The sequence below is a fragment of the Cupressus sempervirens genome, chromosome 2 (assembly GCF_028749045.1).
Source record: "Cupressus sempervirens isolate cs-2001-9-10 chromosome 2, ASM2874904v1, whole genome shotgun sequence".
Classification (NCBI taxonomy): domain Eukaryota; kingdom Viridiplantae; phylum Streptophyta; class Pinopsida; order Cupressales; family Cupressaceae; genus Cupressus; species Cupressus sempervirens.
In genome coordinates this window covers 535,081,863-535,109,492 of record NC_143119.1, presented here as the reverse complement: position 1 = coordinate 535,109,492, position 27,630 = coordinate 535,081,863, and the positions used below count along the sequence as shown (strand labels likewise).

The following is a 27,630-nucleotide window of genomic DNA, read 5'->3' as shown; positions in this document are numbered from 1 at the left end:
ATATGTTACGTACTCTTTTATACACTTGTACTTTTCACTATTAAAAAAAAAAATGTTTCTTTATAAATACATTAATTTTTTTCTACATATTAATTTCATGTCTTTTTAGCTTGAAAAATACAGGGCAGTATAATAAAAAAATGTGAACATGAAAAATTATGTACTGAATTTGTAATTTTTTGAGTATACAGTTTATTATAATATTCATCTAATTAATTTAATATTTGATGATGCATTATTTATAATAGATTGATGGATTCGCTCAATGTGCCAATGTGTTAATGTGGCATTTTGTGTTTGTTAAAGACATCACACACGAAGACTAAACTTGGGCGTGTATTTTGGCATTGCCCTAATAGGAAGAAGGTTGTTAAAGAATGCAAATATATTTTTGTTATAAATTACTACATGGGCTGAAAATTATAATATGAACTAACAAAGATTTGGTATTGTAGGGGAATAATGAATGCAAACACTTTACCTAGGTCAATGATGTTCCATCTACGAGTGTAGTATGTGATGAAGGAACTAAGTGCAAGTTTTGTAAGAATCGAGAGGTGGATAGGATTGAGTTCTACAAGGCTCAAGAGGTAGATAGGGCAACAATAACGCATAAATTACCTTTCTAAGATGCCTTCTTTGTATTATAATTGAACTATTTTGTTGGGACCATATGCGAAAAAGTGCATAGAAAAATGAATTTGTATTAAAATGGACCATAATTGTACTATATGTGGAAAAATGTTAAGATTTGACTTCAACTATTTTTGTTATGGATTTGTACATACATTGGACAAACTTTTTTGTAATGACATGACTATTTTGAAATTTGTAATGTATTTTGGTATCGTACATATTGATTTTTGTTTAGTTTTTGTATATGATTTAATAAATCTTTTTAAGCTTAAGTAGGTCATAAGTGAAAAAATAAATAAATAATATGACTTGACCAAATTTATAGTAATATCATTACTAATTTGTTATTTTAAACTAGTTTTTTATTTGAAAAACAAACTTATTTGAAAATGAATAAATTAATTAATATTCAGTAACTTAAAAAAATTAACAAGTTTTTAAAAATAAAAATAAAAAACATTACATTTAAAAAAAAAAAAATTATTTTAAAAAAAAAAAAATTTAGAAAACATTACATTAAAAAAAAAAAAAAAATTATTTTTAAAAAAAAATTAAAAGTAAAAATTAAATAAATTTATAATTTTAAAATTAAAAAATTAATTAAAAATAAAATTTCAATCTCAATTTGAAGAACCAAATGCATAAAAATGTATCTTCCTACTCATCATTGTAAGAAAACTTGTGTAATAACAATTGTTTAGATGAGACAATTCGGGTGGTAAGCTAGAGGTTTTTGAGGAGACCCATAAGTTGGAGGTTAAAGGGTTGAGAGAGAGGATACAGGCACTAGAGAAAATGTCATGCCACATTTCTCTAAGACAAAACACAACTAATTTTTTTGTTTTGTTTTCGCTTCCATAAATGAGAGGTAGATCCTTAGATTGCTATTATTATTATTATCTTGTAATTATTTCAATTACTATGTTTGATGGTTGATAATATCACTTGAACTTATTTATGTCTATCACTTTGATATTATACATATCCGTATGTCAATCTATTACTGACCACTGACTATATCTTCTTTCCATGAATTACTATAATTTAATCAAATCAATTGAAGGCTGAGTTAGGAATCAATATCTTAATAAGATTTGTTAACCTGGATACAGATCAATTCTAGATGCTCCAATTCGGGAGCTAATAGTTTCACTAATACCACTAACATTCACAATAAATGCAACTTACCTTAATAATTGATTCCTACCCTTTGACGGGCTAACATGATCCTAGACAATGTCATACCTTATCTATATATACTCCTTACTAAAAGAATATGTGCTACAATATAATAACTATACCTGTATTGAAATATATACCTAATCCGATCCACTACCCTATTGAATCCTTCTTTACTTTCTAAACTATTTTCTTATATATCTCATGGTCACTTGTTTCCCTCCACCAATTTAACCCTTCTTCTACCATCCATGAAGAATTCATATTTGATCAACATACTGCATTTAATTACTTTTATATATATATATATATATATATATATATAAAATTAATAGTATTACTATTATCCATATGGCAAATAATAAATATAAACATTTATCTTTACTTACATGAAGACATTTAAATAAAGCACAACTTATATATATTAAATACCTATGTTAATTCCAAAATATTGTTAATTCAAATAGAAACTTTGCTTCTCAATTGTATTTTATCTAATTCAACTAATACTTTTCCCTATTTAATACCCATCCTCCACTTGTTAGATCTTATCTTTAAGTCTACCTTTACACACAAATCAACCCCACATGCTACTTCTCCCAAGTTAAGTTTCACAATCCCCAAGGAATGCAATAAGAGGCATTTTCTCATTGTCAATAAGATTAGTTTTGCACACATAAGCATCTGACAAGATGCAATTAATGAGCCTTGACTTTTGCAAGATGTAGATTGGAATTTCTACTTTAAAATCTGCATTTTTCATACTAGCGCCTTGGGTTCTAGAGAATGTGCCTTGCATGGCTCAAGGTGGAAAGATATGAGGACGTGCTAATGTGACTTTATGTCAGATTTGTCCCTTTTTGCATTGAGTGCTAGGTAAGCTAGTGAGAGTTTATTGGATGCTTATATAAATATATTTTGTTCTCCATGTCAAGCGCCACTTTTTCCATGGTAGGTAGGTAGAAAAGTTTAGATTATTAATAGAATGTTTTTATATTATTTTCTTAGCCATCACAAGATCCAAGAAGGTTGTGTCTCATGAATACGGTAAGAGACTTGGACCTTTTTTTAATTACTAATCTCATTCTATGTATTATTCTATTAATATTTCAAACACCAAAGTTCTGAGTACATTTCTTGAATTAAATATTGATCTGTAATCTAAGATTGATTTATTTCTTCCTCCATACATTTTCCAGAGGACTAATTTTGTACCTACAGGATTTTCTCTTATGTTTGAGATTCTTAGTTTTTTTTGTGTTTGCTTCTTTCCCATTTCATTTTCTATAGGTATGCTTATTTGAAGACTAATATAATTGACTATTACTTCATAAATCTCATGGATTATTCCATATTGGTATTTATAATTGGAGATAACAACTATTCTATTTACTTTCAAACTTGTAATACAATGCTTTTATTTGTAAGACAATACAACTTTTGCATGGAAATATAGAAATCTCAAATGCTCTAATTTTTTGTTAATAGTTCAATTATGATCACTGAATCATTATCTTTTCAACATAAACTACACTTGATATAATTTCAAGATTAACTAAAATGTTTTTGAATCATTCATAAGAACTTGTGAAAATAAAAATAACAAAGATAACTTCCTATTCTTCATGCAATGTATATTCTAACACACATTTGCAATTCCTTCGATAAGTTTAACCATGTGGATTGGCAACACTTAAGCAATAATCTTTTTTTTATGTTCCTCTCAATCACACACTCAACACAAACACTAACATCAGCTAGGGTGGTGATACCATCTTAATAGGATACACAATGTAAGACCTTTACAGATTTGATGTTTAACAAACTTTCTCATATTGGAATATGCATAAGAATGATAATATTACTTCCACAGCTCAATGGAATTTCACATAACAAGATAAAGTTAACCAAAATTTCAATACAAATACAATATTATTCTATCCACTATGCAAAGGCATGTCTCCACAATTTCCAACTGTCCAAAAACTCCAAACAAGTGCCTGCAATAAGAGACAACATGACAAACCATGGAAGCTCACCACCCAACCTAGGCCTCAACGAGACCACCCCCGCGCTAGGGGAAACAAGGCTCAATCAGGTTTCATCCAAAAATCATCACAACACATAGACTAACACAATCACATATTTTGCAACACATTCACAACCCCAACCAAGGTTTGCACAATGATTCACACATGGAATAATAAACATTGGGTGAAGGTGGGCTCTCAATTAGGAGATTTTCCATATGCTATAAAATTTGTAACAACAATTTCCATGCCCTTTCATGGCTCCATTGATCAATGATTTCCATGCCTTTCGGGCTTTCACAAAACAATAATTTCATACTACCATCAACCAAGCATCACTGAATTTCCATACTTCATCAACCTTCTTCCACAACATCCCTCTCCATACTGTCCATACCAAATTATGAAGGCATATGGCATACAATGGAGACCATTCTCCAAGGTTCTCAACTATATCTCAAGCCCAACTAACCCCTTCACCCTAGGCTTGCTCTTCCCTCCCAAGGATGAGTGAAGCCTTCACACCCATGTACAATTTCAGCACTCAAGCAACACAAGAAAATCTAAGAAGAAACCCCAAGAACATTTATGAAAAAACACACACACTTTCACAACACAACACAAAAACTCCCATGACAATACATGATCCCATAGCATTCTTACAATGTCTAACTTTAATTGCATAAAATGAAGAAACATGGCATGAAGCACTTACCTCCATCCAACTATGGCTTTGAAATGGTAAACCCAGAGCTCTTCCTGTTTTCCTTGGCTTCTAAACTACTCCATAACCATATGTGTCTCTACAACTAGAGAGTGGGTAAGCCACTACCAAGGTTAGCACAAGCTCCCTATAAAGGCCTTCACTTTCCTCCTCACCTACCCCTCTTATTTTCTTGTATTTTCCACCAATCAGAACTGATCCAAGTTGTGTAATGAGGTAAGAAGTCATGTTACAATATGATTTTCGAATTGGCTTAGAAATGACTATTTTAGAGGGTCTCCTAGGTCCCCTAGACCAATTTATGTTTATATTTAAACTCCCAACCCATACTATTACCATGTGAGTAACTTATTTTCACAACATTAACACTTGGGAATCATTTTAGGCTCTCTAAAGTTCCTATATCAACTTATAATTGAATTTTCATCACAAAGGTGACTCTTCCTAACACCTTCCAAGGTGGGTTAATTGATTTCATAATGAGTGATAAGTGACTTCATGCCAAAGAATCCCATTGGACATGTCATTTATAAATAAACATTACAAGTGCCAAATGACACACACACACACACACATACACATTAAAACACTTTATACATCACAATTACATGTCTTTAGTTAATCATACTTTCCAATTATAACACTCATGATCAATCACATTACGAAAGAAACACAATACAACGAGGTTTTGAATCTTCCAAAGATTCACCTTGGCTTCACTGTGTTCACATAAGATTGAACCTTGTTTCCCCATCAATCTCCATGGTTCAACTTTCCTGCACACTCAACTTAAACATCAGTAGCCCAATAAAATAATATAGGATACATACAAACAAGTACAGTATAGATCCAATATCCCATGCTTCTCATTAGCGTATACAATTAATTATCATCTAATCATTTTTGGTTTAAGTGCTATCAATAAAACATTGCAATGTCATATTCCATTTAACTTTCATCTAAGTCCATATATAATTAACTTCCATTTGATTCATATTCAAAACATTGCAATATCAACATATAGGTTTCAACATTTATCATAATGAATTTTCCATTCTAATCTCTATTATCATACTGATAATCATGAAACACTAAAGTCATATCCTTTGGCGCTAATTTCCATTTGAACATTACAATTTGACATTCAAGTATTGATGCAATGTAGTTCCTATTAAAGCAATTGAATTAATTTCGAACATGAAATGAGACCATTAAATATATCAAATAGGTTCTAGTAATCACAAATCACTAAAATGCTGATATTAAAATGACATAAGCCTTTAGTCTCGAAACTATATCAAAACATCAAAGTAAAAGTACCACAATGCAATTTTCATCTATACTACAGTGGATTGGGTGAGGCCTCATAGAAAAGGATAACTAGGAGTAGGACTTGACTCACGAGGATTCCATAATGCTTGAAAATTGGTCCAATATCCTCCTTAAAGGGAAGGATAAAACAAAGCCCAATTATGGCCTGCTCCTCTCTATTTTTTATGTTTGAAGGTTTGTTGGTTTAAAGACTTAGTCTGTTTAAAAGTTGTTCAACCTTTGTTTAATAATACTTTCATTTTAAGTAGTATTTTTATACACAATCTTAGTAGGATGTCTCATAGACTTTATTATTATGCTCCCTCGAATGATGTTTTTATTTTCATACACAATAGTAGAAGGTAATTTTTGTTTGGATGATAATATGTTGGTTGTAGGTCAACTTGCCTTTTGCAAGGGCTAGCCCTTGTTTTGACTGCTTTATTATTAAAAAACAATTATTCAATAAAGACCTTTATATGATATTAATCCATCTAAAAAAGTAGAATAAGATTTTTGAATTGATGATGTCATGGGTCCAAAGGGAGAATGATATCAAGAGGTTCTATTTTAATTCTTTTTTGGCTTATTAGTTGAAAGGGAGAATGATACCCTTTCTACATAAGCTTCAATTTTTGCATTGTGGAGTTGGATACAACCTCCATGAATATGTATTTTCCTCTAAAATATTGAAAGGGTTCCATATTTTTTCTCTTCTGTATATCGTAATATGGTTGATCAAAAAATAAAAATAAACTGTGGCTGTACCATTGTCTGTATATTTGCTTCTTGTAGGTTATGGGTTGTTCCATTCTATATCTTGGTATTTCTCACATGGGTGATGTAGAAATCTTGGTATTTCAAATTCAGAACTATCAAATTGTTGTCCAAGAGGATTGATTCAAAGAATAGTCCTACTTTACAAGTACCTAAATTTGACATAAGTATGGCCTAAATGCAAAAAATGAGAAGGTAGCAAAAGCCAAACCACTGCTGCAAGAAATTACATTCAGATATATCGCTTCTTTGTGAGCTACAACAAGTACAAGGAAAAGATCATATGAAGGAAATTATACTACCCATTTTTGAGATTTAATGCAACAAAATTTTCCCATGAAGGGAAATAGTCAACGTAGTTGCAAGGGCTAGAAAGGAGGATGCTATAAAATGCTGCTGTAGTCAAGTGTCAATCTATGCAGTGCAGCTAATTCCACTATAACTATGGCATCTTTATATTTCTCTATTACAAGTATTAGGTTCTATACTATGTAGCTTAGTCAAGTTTAGTGCTAAAGCTCTATGGTTTGCGTATGTAAACTTTTGACTAAGCCTATTTCATTAGTAGATTCAATATGCTCTTGTTCTTTGGGATTCCATTTGGCACAGATAATTGTGTATTGTGCTTTCCTTTGTTTTGGAAAATATTTATGTTTGTGTCTTAAAAATAAATATTTTAAACTGGTACAAGTTCGTTTCTCATTGATCTATGTTTTTTGAGTTGGGAATATTTGAGACTATCTGAAATTGTCTATAGTGGTAGGCACATACATCTACTCGGTGTTGTTCTACCATAAAGAGGGAAGTTTATGTCAATTTAGAGGATCATGAAACAAATAAAATAGCCTTACATGATGAAAATTTAATGGTATGGATTTCTCCAATATCCTTTGTAATATATGCAATACATAATAAGTTTGGGTCTAAATGGGTGCAGAGACAAATATATTCAGCCATCAATTACTAATGTTGTGGACCCTAGTCTGGATGAGCAGTAGAGTGGTCCAACAAGGGATGTGATAGTGCATCTTTGCCATGACAAGGGGGACTTAGGCCTCGAATATCAACATTGGCCATCCAGGATTTTGAAGAGCAAGAATTGTCAGAGGAGGAAGATGAGGCCGAGGCTAAGGATCTAGTTGGAGGAGAGGAAGAGCAAGAAGAGGGAGAAGGAGAGGGAAAGGCCAAAGAGGTTGAAGAAGCACAAGGAGGGAGATGATATTCTCTCTAAAATTGCACTCAGGTGAGGAGGTTTTCTCCTGGAAAAGAAAGAAAGCAATTGTGCTTTCCAACTTGTAAAGGAATGGGAATAAAAAATGCACATAGTGAGAGACAAAGTGGCCCAAGGACGTCCAAACATTATCATGCATCAATAATGGATGATTCTGATGATTTTGATCTTCTTATGGATGAGATGGATCAGGATCTTCTTGATTCTTGGATGTCTCGAGGGAACTGAAACTTTGGGCAGCAATGGGCTTGTGGTGGACTTGACATGAGCAACACATTGCATGGGGTTTGAATGTCGCATTGTTTGGATGGGGACCCCAAGATTATACTTTTGGTGATGGAGGCGGAGGTAGAGGTAGACAAACTACTAGTCCTTGTTCAAAAGTCAGAGCTAACATTCAACCCTAGCAAGTTGATGAAATAATGAGTTTTGATGATATGGTAAACCTAGTCAATGTTTTTTTTTGTGTCAATTTAAGAGTAAAAAATATAATATTTGAATAAAAAAATTAATACGAAAATTTATTAAGTATAATTATTTAAATTTAATTGAAATTATTTGTTTTAAAAGCTTTTCTATATAATTACAGGGTGCTTGTGTTCTAGCAGTTATACAAATTTATTATGATAGGAACTACTCCAATTACTATTGACCTAGTTTCACCATTATGGAGGCATGCAAACATATTAGAGCATGTGTGGAGGGACGTGTATCTAGATATATCCTGGGTGTGACATGTAATACACAAGTTCCTACAGGTGAGTGAAAGGGCATTTATGTGCAATTCTTGGAAAGGGAATCAAAGCTGGTCCAGGAAAAGATAATGTACCTATACCAGTTTCTAAAGTAGCAACATATATTAAGGAACAAAGAGGAAGTAGATGTAAGAGTTAAAAGTGGGTATATGCATTCATTACTCAAAGCATAAGGAAGGGGCTCATGGAAGTCACATGCTTCATTATCTCATAGTCATACATCTAGTGTTGCTCCTGATATTCTGGTAGAAATCCATCCATTTATGAGGAGAAATGAAAATGAGGTTGGTAATCTGAAGAGAGAAAGAGTACTATTGGAGATGTCATTTAATAATGATGCTAGGGATATTGTTAACGAAGTTCTTTCTAGGTGCCTCTATGTAAATGGTTTATCACTCTATTGGCAAGACATGGTAAGAAAAATAAATGAAGCTCCAAAGGGGTACATAAGCCTAGGTTTTGAGAAGGTTTGTACCACTTTATTGATAAAGGAGGTCAAACATATAAAAAATTCATTAGCTCCTATTAAGGTCTCATGGAAAGAAACATATGTGTCCATTATTTCTGATGAGTGGAAGGATGCCAAAATCAAACCCTTAATTAATGTGATTGCAATGTCTCTTACAAGAGCAATGTTTCTAAAAGTTCTTGATTTTAAGGGCCAAGCGAAGGATGCAAAATTCATTGCTAACATTCTCATACAATGCATTAATGAAGTAGGTCCTCAAAATGTTGTCCAAGTTGTAATGAACAATGCAAATAATTGTAGAGCAACTAGTGTGTTAGTTGAAACATTTGCTCAACTTCATGCTACACAAGTTGGGTACTAAAATAACTTGGATTAAACAAGTTTATGATGAAGCTCAAGATGTCCAAATGTTCTAATAGACGACCACTTCTCGCAAGCTACTTTTAGATCATTCTTGCGGCTAGAGCAATTGATGGTAATTCAAAATTCAAATATTTTATCTTTATGGTTTACTTCAATGATTTATTTAAGCAAAAGTATATATTTACACTTTTTTTTATTTTTTATTTTACTTGTTTTTATTTTCAAATAGGTTTCTAAGACTAGATTTGCATTCAATACTATTTGTATTGAGTTAGCTGGTGAATGTTCAAGAGGCACCTTCTGCCATGGTGATCAGCCAATAATGGACCATATGAAGGTTGTCCAGTATTGATAGGGCAACTAATATTAGGAAAAGGATTTTGGATGATGCTTGGTGGGATCATGCAAAATACCTTCTTAGTTTCTCAGATCCCATCCTAGATATGATATGCTTTACTGTCATGGATAAGCCATGCTTGGGGGAGGTTTATGATGGAATGGACTCAATGATTGAAAATATGAGATCCATCGTAAATGAAAAAGAGCAAGACCCTGAAGAAACCTTCTTTAAAGAGGTGCAATCAATATGTATTGGGTGATGGAACAAAATGACCACCCCACTTGATTTTTCTCCTTTGCATTGAGTCCCTAATATTATAGTGGAGAGATTCTTGCTTTGCCAACAAGGGTGCCACCATATCACAAATACAAAACTAGGAAAATGGTTCAAGAAAGTTATTTCTAAATTCTTTCTTAATATTGAAATCAGAAGATGTAGTTACAAGCGAATTTGTTGATTTTGTATCACCCACTGGTCATATTCTTGTTGTTATTACGTACTATCACTAGTACAAAAACAACAATATGTGACTAAAAAATCCACTAAAAATTGTATATATGTGACTAAAATCAGTCAAGTGACTAATAGTAGTTAATATCCAGTCATTTATAACACTACTAGATATACTATTAAGTGATTTTAGTCACTAATTTTGATCTATGACTAAAATATACTATTAAATTAGTAGTATATTTAGTAGTATATTTTAGTCATAGATCAAAATCAGTGACTAAAATCGCTTAATAGTATATTTGGCCGTGTTATAAATGACTGGATATTAACTACTAATAGTCACTTGACTGATTTAAGTCACTATTTTCAATCATTGATTTAGTCACACATTTAGTCATATAATTAATAGTATATTTAATCACATATTTAGTCATAAATTTGAAAGTTGATTTAGTAGTATATTTAGTTATAATAGGGCATGATGGAATTGAACCACCATCCTCCTACTTTAAAAGTAAGTGCTCTTCCATTGAGCTAATACCCTTTGAAGAATAATCATACAATGTGTATAGCATTGTAGGAGTACATTTCAAAGCATATTTAGTAGTATATTTAGCTATAATAAGTTATGCAAAGCATTAGGAGTTCCATAGCTAGATGAGTTGAAGTTATTTTCAATCCTATCTTTCATTATATCAAGTATTGCAAGGAGTAAATTAGACTCTATGCCTTTCTCAGATTGTTTAGCTTGCAATATCTGCATAGTAAAGTGCTTGCATTCAGGTACAAGCATTGCTCTTCCACTTATATTTTAAGTATGGCCTTAAATTTTGATGTAACATCACTGAGGTCATGCATCAAACATGCAGTTGCAACTGCAAATTCTGCATCCACCTTTTGACCATGCGGTTACACAAAATAATGCTTATTTTTTAAGGCAAGAATAGATGAAAAAAATTGATTGTAATGTATTTTTCATTTCAAAATAAAATGGTGACTACTAAGCCCACATAACATTATGCATAGATAAGGGGAAAAAAATTATTTTCAGTAGTAATAGTAGCCAAAAGGAAGTAAGTGAAAATTTATCAAGAACACAAATTCAAAAGTCAAAATTTTCCTTGAAGCCACATCAACAAGCACAAATAAGCATGCAAAGTGTTTCATAGGCATGAATTATATTTCCATTGTTAAAATATATTATCTTTAAAAAATGGACAACTAATTCCAACCATATACTTTGGAGGTGACAACTTGTAAGATTCCATGTTAGAGAGGCTAAAGGGGTTTTATACATTATTGAAAGCTTAGTTGCTCTATTTTTTTGGTTAACACAAATGTCCGAGTAAAAATTCATATTAAAATTTTAAGTACCAAATTAATATTATATTTTACTCCTATGGGTCCACATGGAACATTATATAAAAGGAAAGTCAATTGATAATTAAGGCTGAACAAGTTACTGAGGTTGTTGTAGTTGAGGTTGATGTTGTTGCTATGTCTGCTGAAGTTATAGTGGTTGTTGTGCATTGGACTATTGAATTTGAGGCTATTTTTGTTGTTAGGATTGCAACATTTGAGGCTTTTGTTGTTTATGAGGTTGCTATAGTTCTGTCCGAGGATGTGGTAGTTGCTTTTGTTGCTCAAATTTTTCAGCATGACTACTAGTTGCAAGATAACATAAATTGGAAACCATAAGAAACTGTATCATTTTTTTTTCAAATGATAGCATTTTAACTGCAAAAAGTGGCCTCTATTGAGCAAGTTGCATAATCTGAATGTCTAACATTAATCATGAAGTTTCAAGTCAAGCTAACAAGATTGAATAAAAGAATGTTGCTTAAAACCTTGCTTTCACCTGTCACACTATTATAATAATACTTGTATCCCTCTAGAGAAGTATGCCCTATCCAGACACAAGTTAGTGATGTAGAACTAAGGGCACTAACTAGTGCAACAACTACAGCATTCTTGGTTTTAGCAGATAGAAAGTGCACTGGCGGAGCTAGTTTTCACAATTCTTTGCGACTATGTTGAGAATGTCCATGGCTTTATCAACAACATATAACAATGTTAATATTATACCACATTAACAGTCCTAAATAAATCAACAACTAAGTCATAAATGCATTACTGACTTGTTGCAGTCTAGATTATTGTGTCGGAGCCACTTGATAATAACTCTGAAAAATGAAAATCATGAATAAGTGTTCTTAAGATATTTCACATTCACTGAACTAGTTTGAGTCATTACATTTATTAGCAATATTTATCCAGCACTTTCTTTTTTTGAGAGCACATCAAGAGTGGTTGTTGTTGGGATTGAGTTGAGGCCTATGCTAAAGGTGTTGGTACCAGAGGTGACTGGATCTTCATTTGAAATGAAAGGTGTTGTTGGGGTTGAACATTGCTCTACACAATAGGCACATGTTGTTGTAATAGCTGAGTAGAGGGTTGTTGTTGTGATAGTTGTTGCATCGACTACTATTGTGATGGTTGCTTAGCTTGGGAAGGAATTTGCTAAAGAGAGGAAGCAACATTTAGCTAGATTAGAGACTAAGAAACATGAAATTGCCCATCTTTAGATGGTTGTTATGAATTTGGTGCATCGACAAATGGGGTCATTTTCTTCTTATTCTAGCAAAAATATGAAGCTTGGTACTATTTTTATTGACTAGATGAATAACACATAGACAAAGAGATACAATCAGAAAATTTTTGTGCAACAACTTCTGAGCAAGCTTAGATGCTTAAGAATTCTCAAAAGATTAAAAGTAGGGAATAGCAACATCATACATGATGGAGCTTTATGAAAATAGATAAAAAAGAATGATACATATACTACTAAATATAAATTGCTAGAATAAACTACTCCAAACAGATAATTTCAAGTGCAAGAACAATAACTCAACCTTGATCTTTAATTCTTTGCTCAACTCTAGCAATGATTGCCAGAGTCTTAATAACAATTACTCTATATAACATGAGAAACTAAACAGTGTCAATGAGAATATAGTTGTAAGTTGGACACAAGCCCCAAACAAACAAGAACTCAAAGAAGGCCATAAAGAAGAACTAGAGAATCACAAGTCACAATCCCAAGATAAACAAAGAAAATGGACCTTAAAAAGATCATGAACGAGAATCCAAAGAAGTGCATGAAGACTTAATTAGGATGCATACAAAGGTCAAACCCTTCCTTCAATTGAGAAAATTAGAAAGATTGGTTTGAAGAATCTACAAAATTCAGACTATTGTGCATGTATGGGTCAGCTTCCTATGGGGGACAACAATCATAAAAAGAATAGTGTGAAGCATCAAAGAAACAATAGCTACAAGTATACTTAATATCTAATATTAAAGATGCACTGGCATTACCTGTGCACAACGTCAAATAAGTTTCAACAATATAACCAAAGAAGCATAACTTCAGAGCATCACATTGTCAGAGAATTATCACTTGTCAATATCTTATTTGGAAGGTTGGACAGTTGTGACTGGTGGCATTTGTTTGCAATTGATCAAAATCACTCACAAACATCTAGTAATGGAATATGTCAAGAATCGAGTGATAAAAATGTATATAATAAAAATGGAGAGTACTGATATTCCTTGAAGGTAGGGTCACATTATGCTACAATACACTAGGATAACTCTCTAGGATACCTTATGAATGCTAGTTAAACCGGGTACAATATTTCAAAATCTTTCTTATCGAGTAACATTATCGGTAGGGTAAACCCTTAATCCACAAGTTACACATTTGACCCAACACAAATTATCATTTGACTCTAAATAACATAAAAATGTTAACACCATTAATCAACTTCAACATGGCCAAATATCTAATTGATAGTCCAAAAGCTTTCTAGCAATTTTTTGAAGTGCCTAAATAAGGCACCACTAATCTCTAATCTATTTTTCAATCAATCTCAGGTTCCTAGCTCTACCCCTAAGCTTTTTGTTGCACCCTACTTAGTTTCTCCTTGATCATGATTCCTTTAACCTAGTGAACAACAGTGTAATAACAACATAGTGGGACATCGGGACAAGTTTATAGGAAGGGAAAAGAAGGGCCCCATTAACCCAATATATGTAGCAAGGGTGCAGCTAAGAATAAGTGGAGCTAGAGTGGTGGTGGGGGTACTTGGGTGCTCCAAGTACCCATCCTAAGTAGCCCCCATTCCAAGTACAATTAGGTTTTGGGTTGGGTGCAAGTCCTTAGGTTTCACTAGTCAACAATGACTTGGACAAGTCTACGCTTGTTAAGCTTATACAAAGATAAGTACTAGATGATCATATAAATTTTACTAGTCATAGGACAATTAAAGGGTGGCCTAAATCAACATTGATGTGACAAATTGTTTTCCCAAGAAAAGTAGTCACAAATTCAATAAAAATGTCCTTGTATAGATTCTCTTCAGAGGTGAGAACGCAATCAGACTTTATTTATGTACCAATGTTTATTTTTATCATATCAATTAGAAGAAGAATATTGATCAATCATTCATAAGAAACACTTTCTTCCTCAATAAAGGCTGAGAAAGCTATATGAAGCAACTCTTAATTTCAAAGAGTTTATAGAATCATTCAAAAATTTCACCTTTAATGCACATTGATAGAAGCACCAATACCATAATCCTCCTTTTCTGAGTATGGGCCTAACTAGTTTTGTTTGAGTTTGCAGACTTCATCATCTTTTTTTAAAATTCTGATATCAATAAATTCAACTCAAAGGACAAAGGATATTTGTAGTCTTAAACTTCCTCAAATGCCAAAGTAGAGCTATGTTTTACAAAAATAAGCCCATCCAAACACATGAATGACTTAAGCCTTCACAGCAAAGCAATCAGAAAGTCTATAAAATCTTTTTGCAAACTTGGATCTTTTCAAGGGTGACAATGCAACCAAGTTTAAGAGTGTTGCTCCTAACTAGACACAAAAATTTGCATATGGTTTAAAAGGGTGCAACATATGACCAACTGCATACAATTGAATAGTCGCTAAACAACATCAAGGGCCAAGCCATATAATATATAATTTTGTAAAAGAATTAACATATCACAGAGGCCATAACCATGGTTCCAGTTTTCCCTATAGTTTAACATCAGTTTCCAGACTTCCAAAATGGCACAAGAAAGCACATTATAGAGATGAAATTATAAGTATGGAAGCTTAAAATAAACAAAATCATGCATTTGTGCCAGTTAAAATCAAATGAAAATAATGCTTGCAATACATTGTGTCAAACCTTTCTGCATGCCTTTGAGTAAATGTCGATCTTTTCTATAATGCTCAACTGGAATAGAAACCAATTTTGCAGCAGCAATGCCAATTGCGACAAGGGATCAAATAAGATTGACCCCTTTAACTAGCTTGTGCACCTACAAAGTGTAAGATTTATGAAAAAATAGTTAGCATAATGTATTGTTTATAACAATTTTATTAATAGCATTCTAAACAAGCATCAATACATTTTGAGGTATGATATATACAGAAAATTCAAGGATACCTGATTTTGGGTAATATCTTCCAGCCATTCATTAATGACAATTTCTGAAATGTGATGACAATTTTTGAAATTTGAGCCCAACCATAAACCCCAACAATCTTGACATGTTTCAAATCCAAATTGATACCCTGTGGAAAATCCATGCCCAGCCATAAACCCCAACAATCTCGTCATGTTTCAAATTCAAATTGATACCCTGTGGAAAATCCATGTTTTATGGAGTCTTTAATTTACAGAGAAAATTCTTAGCTTAACAATAACATGCACTGCCATATTTCACATTTTCACAATCACATACAAATCTCTAAAATACTAAATATTTCTTGCAAACTCCAAACAATAAGTTGATGAAAATAATAATTCAATTATTTACAAGTGAACCTATAAAATAGGATTGCACTTTGCAGAAAAAAGAATAACTAAGCTTAGTTAGTAAGAAGCCCAACCAATTTACAAAGACTTGTAGCTCATTTCCACTTAAAACTATAGCATGTGATGGATTGTTAGGAAGTTGTATAAAAGGCATTATGAGTAGCACATTTTCTGATTATATGAGTGGTGCTACTGAATGCCACATTTTCTGATGATATTGAATGGAGCTATTGAACATCCTCAATCATGTTCCAAATAGAGAATGACCATGAATAAGGTAGCTGGGACATTGGATAATAAGGAACCACAAAAAAATGAATAAAGAAAATGGTTCTTTTTCAGGAGCCTCCAATGCTACAAAATGGAATGGAGATGCAAACTATATGTTCACCATTGTATATGGATACAGATGTCTCCATATTCCTAATTATATGCTCAACTCAAATAAGCTTAAGGAATGAAAGATTAACAAATGAAATTTGAGATGAAACTAAAAGAATTACTAGTTTCACAAAAATAGAAATCACTCAAATGCATGAATGAAATAATATGGTACTCTATTATAGCGTGGCTAGCGATATATGTATATGAGCAAATTCAGCAGAACAAAGCACATACCATTTCAAACTATAATAATTCATAAATAAAAATTTATTCAATTTAAATATTAATCACAAAGCATATAGAGTAAAATAATCTAAAAGTCACCTGTACACCAATCTGAAGCAGAGATATAATAATAATTAACATGGATTGATTAACCATCGTGCAAAGTTTAATTAATCTGATAGTGAGCAAAAATAATAACAATGATACAAAAAATCTGAATCTGCATGATAGAATACCTTCCATGAAATTAGATTAAGAAGCTCAACATTATTGCCACCTTTTAAGGCAACAACATTAACTCGATGAGGAAAGTAGTTAACATGAATTCTCAATGGTCGTATTTCACATTTCTGTCCAAAGAATAAAGAACAATTTAAAAATACAATAATCTACCAAAAAATTAGATAATTAAAGCACAACAAACAACAAGAATATCCACTAAATACACATTTGAAATAATCATGGGAATATTGGCAATTCTCTAGTTTTTGGGTCTGTATTTATATGACTACTTTACAAGATATAGCTACAACCAAGGATTAGGTGTGATGTGAAATTGGTGAGAAATGAATCAAATTTTTTACCATGGAATGATGTATTTATAGAATTTTCTTTTCAATATAGATTATCAAGTTACTTGTTATGACATGCATTTATTAAATGTATGCAAAAATTACATTGATGCAAAGAACACATAAAAAAATACTAAACATGTATATAAGGAAGTCTGTAAATGTCCTCATTGATTAGCCAATCATTACATATTGGACAATATTTAACTGTAACAATTTTATACAACTCTTCAACTTACCTCTTCACTGGATCAGATTGCAGCACAACCCTCTGTCATCTTATTAACAAAGAAGGTGGATTACAAGGGGAAAAAATATTATTGATGACAAATAAGTTTTTAGATGGTGTGTTGCTAGTACCTGAAAGAAGGGGAGAAGATTGTTTTCTATGATTGCAGTGTCAGCATGAACTGGAATACTTATATTGCTTGATATTTGACTACATGAATCTCCTTGTACAGTAGCAGAAGCTACTAATTGGGAAAAAAATTGATTAAGAAGTCAAGCTAACTTTGATCAAGATGTGACCGTAAAGGGTGTAGCTTCACAAATAACCTGGCAAGCAATGATTTCAAACAATAAGAATACATGCTTAAAAACCAAAAAACAAAAAAGCTATTTTTCCATGTTTAATAAAAAAAATCATATCTGTAAGTTTCAAAATGTTTACTTAAAACTTTTCACAGGATATTAGGAAAATTCACACAACACATGTATGTCCTTTCCTTTATTAAATGATTTGAGGAAGGTTGGAAAATAGAAAGAAAACACAACACCAAGGTCTCATTTGAAACATACAAGGTCATTGCTTCACCTTGTTTGTAGATGCACAAATGACTCTTCAAAATTAGGTGCAAATAGTTGCTGAAGTTGTGCACCCAAGTGCATAAGAGCTGCAGTTGTGTCATGACAAGTTTTCAACAAAATCTAAAATTCTTTACATGTAACTCCCCAAAGAAGGCCATCCTCGCAATACATTCTCATCACCACTTTCACTAAAGCCTCTTCACCAATCTTCGCATAACCTTGAGAAAGTAATGCATTTGCATCATAACCTCGTTTGATACTTCTTCATATTGATATATCTAGAACCAAAAGTCCTACATCTTGGAGAAAGACAGTATACTCTTTGTTAATAGTGTTTGGATTATTCTAAATTGAAAGACAAACTAAAGTTGGAGCTAGAACACAAGCCATTGGTAAACATTCCTCTTCAATACAATTACTGTGGGTGCTAGAACTTGGGTGCACACTTGTCCTAGAACTGCTTATGGTTGTAACTCTAAAATAAGGTTCATAACTCACAACAACATCTACTAATTCCAGTCTAAAGGAAGTGGCATAGTAACTATCTTGTGAATTAGTATCAGTGCCCTCTCTTGCACCCATATTGGGACTTTGATGCTTATTATTAGTAGATTAATTAAAGAATGAAATGACTAAAGTCAACTAGTCAAGCCGACCACCAGGAGCAAAGTTATAATACTCTGCAATTGTCATGGTTGGCCAACATGTATAATTGTTTTTCCTGCATTACCACTGGACAATATATTCGCCCCTACTCCATCACCACACCTTAAAACATTCCTTTTGCATTGTAATAGACAAAAATGTCTATCTGCTTCATTTTATTTTTCCATTCCATCCCTCAATGATCCTTGCAGCAATCCCTTAGCATGACTCATCCAAAAGTAAGAGGCACTAGAGACACCTTCTATGTTTAACACTGACAAAGTAGCAAATTCTTGAACTGTTAATGTAAAGTCAGACCATAAACCAGGAAGTTCCTTCTTCATTGATACCCTTATGTCCAACAACTCTTTCAAATGCATTGCAATATCAACAACCTTACACTCCAAGAGAAATGATATCTATGATAACTTTGAGCAAAGGACTTCACTCATGCAAGACTAGCTTTCACTATGATGATTTTTTGAGTTTGAAGATATTCTTGTGTGATCATCAAAACTAACACAATCAATGAGATCACCAAGAAGATTGACTATCATGATGTGCTCAGAGCCTTAGAGATCAACCTTTGCATGTGGTGGAGAGAAGAAAATAAATAAGCTAGAACTTTGGATCATCTTCTCTTGAATGTGAGAATCATTATCTTCTAATGAAACTGCAATAGTTGCACGAATAAATTCTTGGTTGTTTGGAAGGTCTTGAGTACTTTCAGTTTCTCTTGTCCAATTATTGGCTGATTCCCATGCCTTTTCTGCAATCCTACTCCTTGATCCAGGAACCTCCTGCTACTGAATGGCAATAATTGAATAGTTTTTTCTTTTTCACTGCAAACACTGAAAACTTTCCAAGCCTGAAGAGAAAGTTCTTTGGCAGTACCATGCATCCAATCACCCTCATTATTAGGTGAAATAAAACAGAGACTGATGTGTAAGAATGCAAATTTAAGTTAGAAATGTTCTAGATTTGAAAAATTTATTTCTTCCTTGATCTTAATAATACCATTTTTTTTCTCCAAGAGAACAAGTAGAATGCAATCTGAAGCATATATATAATAAACTGTTTGAAAATCATAAACTAAAGAAATTATACTCATTGCTAAGTTAGCAAAATCAAGTCCACAATCCATGGTGAATGGAAACACTATTTGGGCATGATTAGGATGTTTTGGTGCTTTGTGAGAGCAAAATCTGAATACTATTATATATAACAACTGCATTATTAGAAAATTATCCAAAATGGCATAGACAATACTAGTGAACTATGTGACAAAGTGGCTCAAATGAATTCAGTTTCAATGAATGCCACACTTATAGAATTTTTAGAAAATTGAGTTGCCTCACTAGACACTAATCCAAAATGTCAAAAGCATAAACAAGGCTAGTGGTTTCAAAGATTGCGAGATATTCAAAATAATTACTTGTTGCAATCAGCATGTGTTAAACCAAATTGGACAACCTTTGCAAGCATCCTTCCAATCTATGCCAAAATGGGAGCTTCATAATAGGGTATGGACATCCATCTTATGATGGAGGGGAGTGTTTATTTGGATAGTGTAGTTGGAAATATTTTGCAAACATTTGTGCAAAATGTGGAACTCTGCATCAAAGTTATAAATTCCAATTCCTAGATCATTACCCATCACAAGAAAAATAATTTACAAAATATAATAAAATCTCAACTAACAATCAACACAAAATTAAAAATTAAAACAAGGCAAGTTTTTCGGTGGTATCTGCTTTGGATCTGCCAAAGTTCCAACAATAGTAGCATCAATTACATCTTGATTTTTGACTCTTAAAGCTCTAGCTCCAAGTAAAAATAATGTTTCCTTGCTGACACCTTTTGCAGAGTAATTAAGTGATGTAATAAATTATGAATACCTTAGTCTTTGGTGCAAGACCTGCCATCAGAGCTATTGTTGCATTACCAACATTGTTTTCTTCAAGAAAACTGATGGCAGAATTGATTACATGCTCAAAATAATGGTATTAGTTGAATTATTCTTATCGGTTCCATTCTTTCAAACTATTTGATGACTTTTGTCACGAGTAGTGTATTTTTCCACTTATGTGGAGAATGTGGCCCACACACATATACATGCAGACCAAGCACTAGATTTAGTTTCAATGGTTAAATATTAGAAATTACTTCCATTTTCTATCATATATATCTACAAATGGAATTCTTTCTAGAGATGCATCATTATTTTTACATTAAATTTATGATTAATTTTATCATCCTTCTCAGCATCAATTTTATTGTTCCAAGTCAAAGAAGCATGGATGTCATTTTAAAGCCTTTGTATTAGCTCTATTTAAGGCATATAACTCTTAGCTTATATATGTCAATACACTTAGTTGATTGTCACATTTCAATAATACATACCCTAATCAAATACCCCATTCAATATATAGGAATCTAGTAACCATCTGACTCTTCTTATCAAGTAAATAAGATTCCAATACAACTATAACAACAATCGTATTACAGTCTTCAAGAAATCTCACTACAAATAGTGACTAATGCAATATCATTCAAAGTTGATCAAGGACTCTTGGATCATCAAATGCTTCCCAATTTCAAGTAGAAAAATCTCAACAGTAACTTAAAATATCAATGAACTAGATATGGCTCCAATTGTTGTTTTATTAATAGTTGGCTGCATGCACTAACTTCTTATTTATTTAATTCACTATTGAACTTTAAGTTGCATCATTTTTTGAAATTATTACATCTTCTTGAATATAATGAGGTATTATACTGTTCATTTATTTTCTTCTCATCTTGTGTGATGCAGAGACATCGTCAACTTGATACAAACTCGTAGGGAACTCTAATTTTCAATATTTGTTTTTGTAACTATACCACAAAATTCCTCTATAGGTTAGACCCTATATCTAACCAACTACTTCTAATAATAAAAAAATCTATTCAAGGTAAATCCTTCACCTAAGATCCACAATACTCTTCACATGTCAATACCCTCTCAATCTCAGATCACAAATTCAATATGTTGATTGCATGTTCATTCTCTGATTATAGGACTTACTACCTATATAATCCCTATCATATTTCACTATGACTTCAACAATAGGACTCTTCCTCTCAATCAATCCTTTAAACACTTCCATTTATAACACCCAAGTACTCTAGACTTTACCCATACAACCAACTCTTAACATTCAGCTAGCCTTGGCTCTACCAATTTGGTAATATTCCATATAGACCTTACCATATGTTATGATAGTCCAGTGCATTACAAAAAAAAATATCAAATTAGACCTTATCTTAGCACCAAAAAACTCACTCAAGGTGTATTCACTTTCACTCATCCTTCTTTAGACTTCAAACACTTCCCACTAAATTATGCTTGGGAAAAGTCTTATCCAATCACCTTGTTAGTATTCTATCACCAATTGTAACCATTAGGGAAGGCCTTCAAATAGCCCTATTAGGAAGGTGGAAGGTAGAAGATGTAAGATTTTTTCTCAAATCGATAAAATCTATCTATTTTCCTACATTTTGTGTTCTTCCTAACGTGTTCGAACAAATCTCTTAAAGAGGGTTACCATTTATGATTTCGCTATGAACTATATTCCTTTTGCACTTGGTATCATGATTTGATTTAGTCTATAATTCCAAATACTTAAGTGAATTAGTGCTTTTTTGCACCATAATGTCAGAGTGCATGCATGGCAGTTTTCCATTGCTTTTAACTTAGTGAGAATGCTAAAATTGCTTTTTTTAAGCTACCAATTGCTTTGAATTTTAACTTAGATAGCATGTAATAATATGCATTTTCCAAGCTACCAATGGCTATAATTATCAATATTATGTCTAGAATACTTATTATCTCTACTCTTGCTGAACAGAAGTAGGTGGCAAAAGAGTTGGTCGTGACCATTTGTTTATAGTGGTTGAATAGAATGACAATATTATCTACTTCATTAAGCTTATTTGTAAAAATAAAAATTCTTTTTCAAGCTAAAGCCATTATCTTTTCTACCTCATGCAAAAAAATATCTAATAAGGTGAAATGGAAAATGGTTCTATAAGCAAGGATGTATCTGATACTAGAATAGAGTAGTTATGAATACATGTAAATTAACTTTTAACTAATTGTTTCAAATTAAAAATTAGCTAGTTATTAAAAACAATGTAAGAAATAAATAAATTTGTTAAACAAAAGGAAAATTTGATTAAGAACACATACTAAGAAGGTCCACATCCTTGGAAAAATTAGAGCCATTAACAAAAGAACTTGGGAAGGACTAGCTTAAAAGCAGTGGTTGGCAGGATAGATCTTCCTTGTGCTAACAAGAACACAATGACTAGAATTTTTATAGTTGGCTTTAAATTTATCTCTTCCAAAGGAAATGTAGACCTTGCATACCTAGTGGCTGAGTATGGAGAGTCTACAAAGAAACAATCCCCTTTTTTCGAGGAATGTCCTCAATTATAATGTGACTTTTTTAATCCTTTTCTTGAACGAGGAAAGATAAATCTATAGGTAGAACATTTAAAACTTTGAAATGTAATTGATAAGTGAAATAGATAAGACTATAGGAATCACTCTTCCATTACAGTACCCTTCACATCTATAGATTTGTTAACTTCATAAAAATATTTGTAAAAACTAAAAAAATATCATTGGAACATAAATGTTCTCGGTGAAGGTATTTTTAACCTTTCTTCTTTGACATATTTGACATTTGCAATGACATAAATTAGAATATATAAGGTACAATTCATAAAAAGGTTCTTCAAAAGAGTTCTTGCCTCTTTGAATGCCTTAGAAGTAAACATTCTAAAAGATCTCTAATTGGTCTAGCATTATCTAATTGCTTCATATTATAATCATATGAATTGTGAAAACACAGGTGTGTGTTCCCTGAAATACCAAAAACATGGATTTGAAATTTCTAAAAGAAACATAGGAGGGTTCCAAAGAAGGCAACAGTAGAATAATAATCATTCATTTATGATGTTAATTGCATCCTACATTTTCTAAGATGGGCTACAAAACAAGGAATTTTTAAGTATATCAAAACAATCGTGAGTTTTTCCCAAAATTCCTATGTCAGTTCTGCTGATTTCAAACCACAACATAGTTTCTCCACCCTCCACTCATTGTGTTCTTTCCACTAGACACCACCAAACATGCTTGTGGTGAGTTGTCCACAATAGGAGATCTTCCTTACAAGCTCCTTATCTTATGAGAGGAGGGAGCAACTAAATATGTAATGGTAGCCTCTTGCATAGACAAATTAATGCTTTGTGGTGATCCTACATTCAACTATCAACAATGCAATATATAAATCAAATCAATAATGTACCCAGTCAACCAAGCTCTCATCCCTAAGAGGTTGTGATGCATCAACAAGTTTCCTTCTAGTAATAATGTATCAACATGACACCAAATGAAAATAAATCCGATCTTTGAGTAAGATTTCCCCTTCTTGCATATTATGGGGCCATATACCTAAAGTAGTCAAATAAATGTCACATAAACTAAAACTTCATAAGGTAGCAACCAAGCATTCTTAGTTTTCCATTGAAATGCAAAAACCAATACAAAGAAAATAATGAAAATGACAACATCTGCATCTTATGACATGTGTTTTGACATGAGTATAAGCATCTAATGCTAATTTTTTGAGTCCAAAATGGGACACCTGGAACATGAAAATGCCATCATCACTTAAAAATTAGAGATAAACTAGCAAGTGACCCTCCCAAATATAGACATAAAACATTTTATGATTGGAATTCGTAAAGAATAAATACCTATGCTTCAAATCTGTCATCCAAAAGAATGTTTTCTGACTTTACATCCCTATGAATAATCAGAGGATAACATGTCATAGTGTAGTGGATCGAAAATGTATTATGAAGAGATATAACATGCATCTTGTGTATATGCTCTTTTGGCTATCCGGTGTAATTCTGTGCATTTCTAATTTTGTCATCATTTTTGATGTATTAGAGTCTAGTTTGCTTAGATAGATATTTTTTGCAGTCTTCTTTTGCTCTAATTCATTTGGCGGGAGAGATTTTGTGCACCAAAATAATTCGAAAGTAAATACTTTGGTGGGAAAGAACCATAGCAAAAGAATCCTTGGTAATTTATGTTTTTTGAAGTCAAATGATTTAAAATTTAGGATAAATCATTTATAAATTTTTATTTATTTTATATATCTATCTATACATATAATAAAATAAAAATATTATAAACTAAATTTATACTTACATAGTCCTAATTTTTAAATAAAAAATTTAGAATAACAGAGAAATTACTATTATTTTGTCAATAATTCAAGAAATAATCTCAATTTGAAATCATCCAAAGTCTCCAACAAGATAAGAAAAATAAGTGGCAAAATTTGTAGGTATAATGAAAGAAAAAATATACTTAAAGCTTAGTAATCTCACTTTGAAATATTAATTAGCCTTTAGTTTTAATAGTTTGAATTAGGTTCTTTGATGTTTTTTTTGTCCCTTGACAACTTTCATATGATGAAATTATGTGTTCTCTCAAGCTTCATTAATAAATAAGCCCTAAAGAAAGTGAAGAGATAAAGTACACATGAGTAATTATTAGGGACTAATTACTCAATCACATATTTTGTTATTTATTTGCTAGTTTATTTAATCACTTCTGTTTAGGTGACTAATTGTCAATCACTTATTTAATCATTTATTTTTTAGTTTATTTAATCACTTGTGTTAAGGTGACTAAGTGTAAGTGACTAATTATCTAATCTCTTATTTAGTCATTTATTTGGCAGTCTAATTTGTCATTTCTATTTGGTTGATCTTGTGATATTACAAGGTGACCAAAATAGTCACCTATACTTGTAAATTGTAAAGAAATACTGAAAAATGATCAATTTTAGTAATATGACTAAGAGTTTTAGTAGTGTGACTAAAAGTTTTAGTCACATAGTCACATATTTGCCAAAATGTACTAGTGTTACAAAGACAAGTTGGCCTCCAACCAATATATTACCAACCAAACAAAATTAACCCCTACTACTACTTATCAAAACAAAAACATCATTCAAAGGAGCATAATAATAAATCAACTAGCCATCCTACTAAGATTTCCTAAAATAGTACTACTTCAAAGGAAATAATTTTTAAACAAAGGCAGAACAACCTTTAAAGTGACTATGTCCCTAAACTAGCAAACCATTAAACACCAAATAAAAAGAGGAGAAGGTCATAATTTGGATTCTTCTCATCCTTCCCTTTAAGGAGGATGTTGGCCCAATATGCTACCAGGAAATCAAACAACATTCTAGAATCCTCGTGAGTCAAGTACTCCAATTGGTTATCCTTCACCAGGTGTAGGGTAGTGTCCATCGCATGTGTCACCTTGATGGTGAATTTAGAAAAAAGTCTAACCCTTTCCTCCAAAGCTTGCATCCTCTCTCTCAATTCCTTAGCCTCCAAGTTATGGGTCTCCTTAGAAACCTCCAGCTTACTAGCCAAATTACCCTTCACCATGTCCTTGTAAATATTCTACAAAACTAGGGTGTTAGAAATAATCTTTTCTTTAGGTATCACCCTATCTGGAGAGGACATCGTCATAGGGGAGGGGGCTCTTTCCATCATTTTTAGGAGCTGGTCCTGCATATGGTTCACTCTACCCATGGTAATAGAAGTAGAGACATGGGTCATCTCTTTGCTCCCATTAGCCTCACCATCTGAGCTTGACATAGAAGAGTCTAAAATTTTCATATCCTTCTACTTATCATGAACCAAGCCATAGTTCATCTATTTCACTCTTTGTTTGGGGTGGTTCATCTCTTCAAAATCAGAATCCTCCTGCTATGAAGCAACAAACCTCATCTTCCTTTTGTCATTAGTTTTTTCTATTCTTCTAGACCTTCGCCTTCCACCTTTAGCCACTTCTTTCGAGTCCTCCAACTCCTTTTCTTTCCCTTTCTCCATTTTCACCCTTTTACTATGGGGAAAATCTTCCTCTCCTCAAGGGATGGGGTGAAGGTTGAGGGGTAGGGCCCTTAGGCCTGGTAATTCTTAGAGGTATACATGGGGGTGAGGGTTATGAAGAGTTGGGATATCAACCTACACAATTCTAGGGGGTAATAAGGCCAAATTAAATTGGTAAAGATGGAACATCAACCCCTAGTAGAGGATTGTATAATTAACCCCCTTTTTCATATTTTCCTTAACATGATATTCAATATCAACTAATTGATGCAATAGGAAGAAAGGAATAGAAGTATTATCATGATGGGAGAAATTATTTAGGAGGGGGAATGGTAGTAATAGCAAACACCATACCTCCATTCTAGGGTCAGATATTTCATCAACACCAAGAAAACTTCATCAACACCAAATACATCATGCTTTTAAATTTTTTTACGTGAATAAAATTATATTTGATACATATTTATATTTAGAGATGGATGCAATTAATTTTCATTACAATGTTTACATATTTACATTTATAGATGATTGAAATTATGTTTGATTACAGTGGACCTATATATGTATATTTATAAATGAATGCAATTATATTTAATTACAATGTTACATATTTATATTTATAAATAATCTCCTAAAATGTCACCATTAAAAATGCACCATGACAAAGTTTGAAAAAAAGGGGTCCTATAGGATCAAATAATTTGACCCAATTATATTTGAGATAAATTATTTTTTTAAATAGATTTAATTGATAAAAAAAAATGAAACTTTAGAAATATTGAAATGAAATACGAATACTTCACTGTAATTGGTTCATATGTTCAGAACTAATTCATTAGTTGTGTAAAGTGAATACAAAAGCTCTAACCTA

The 27,630-nt window shown here is 32.3% G+C and overlaps 2 pseudogenes; both read right to left on the bottom strand.

The window, feature by feature from the left end:
- Positions 1–15,481: 15,481 nt before the first annotated feature.
- On the bottom strand, positions 15,482–17,923 carry LOC149573313 (autophagy-related protein 2-like; annotated as a pseudogene).
- Positions 17,924–18,143: 220 nt separating this feature from the next.
- On the bottom strand, positions 18,144–26,759 carry LOC149573312 (autophagy-related protein 2-like; annotated as a pseudogene).
- Positions 26,760–27,630: the final 871 nt, after the last annotated feature.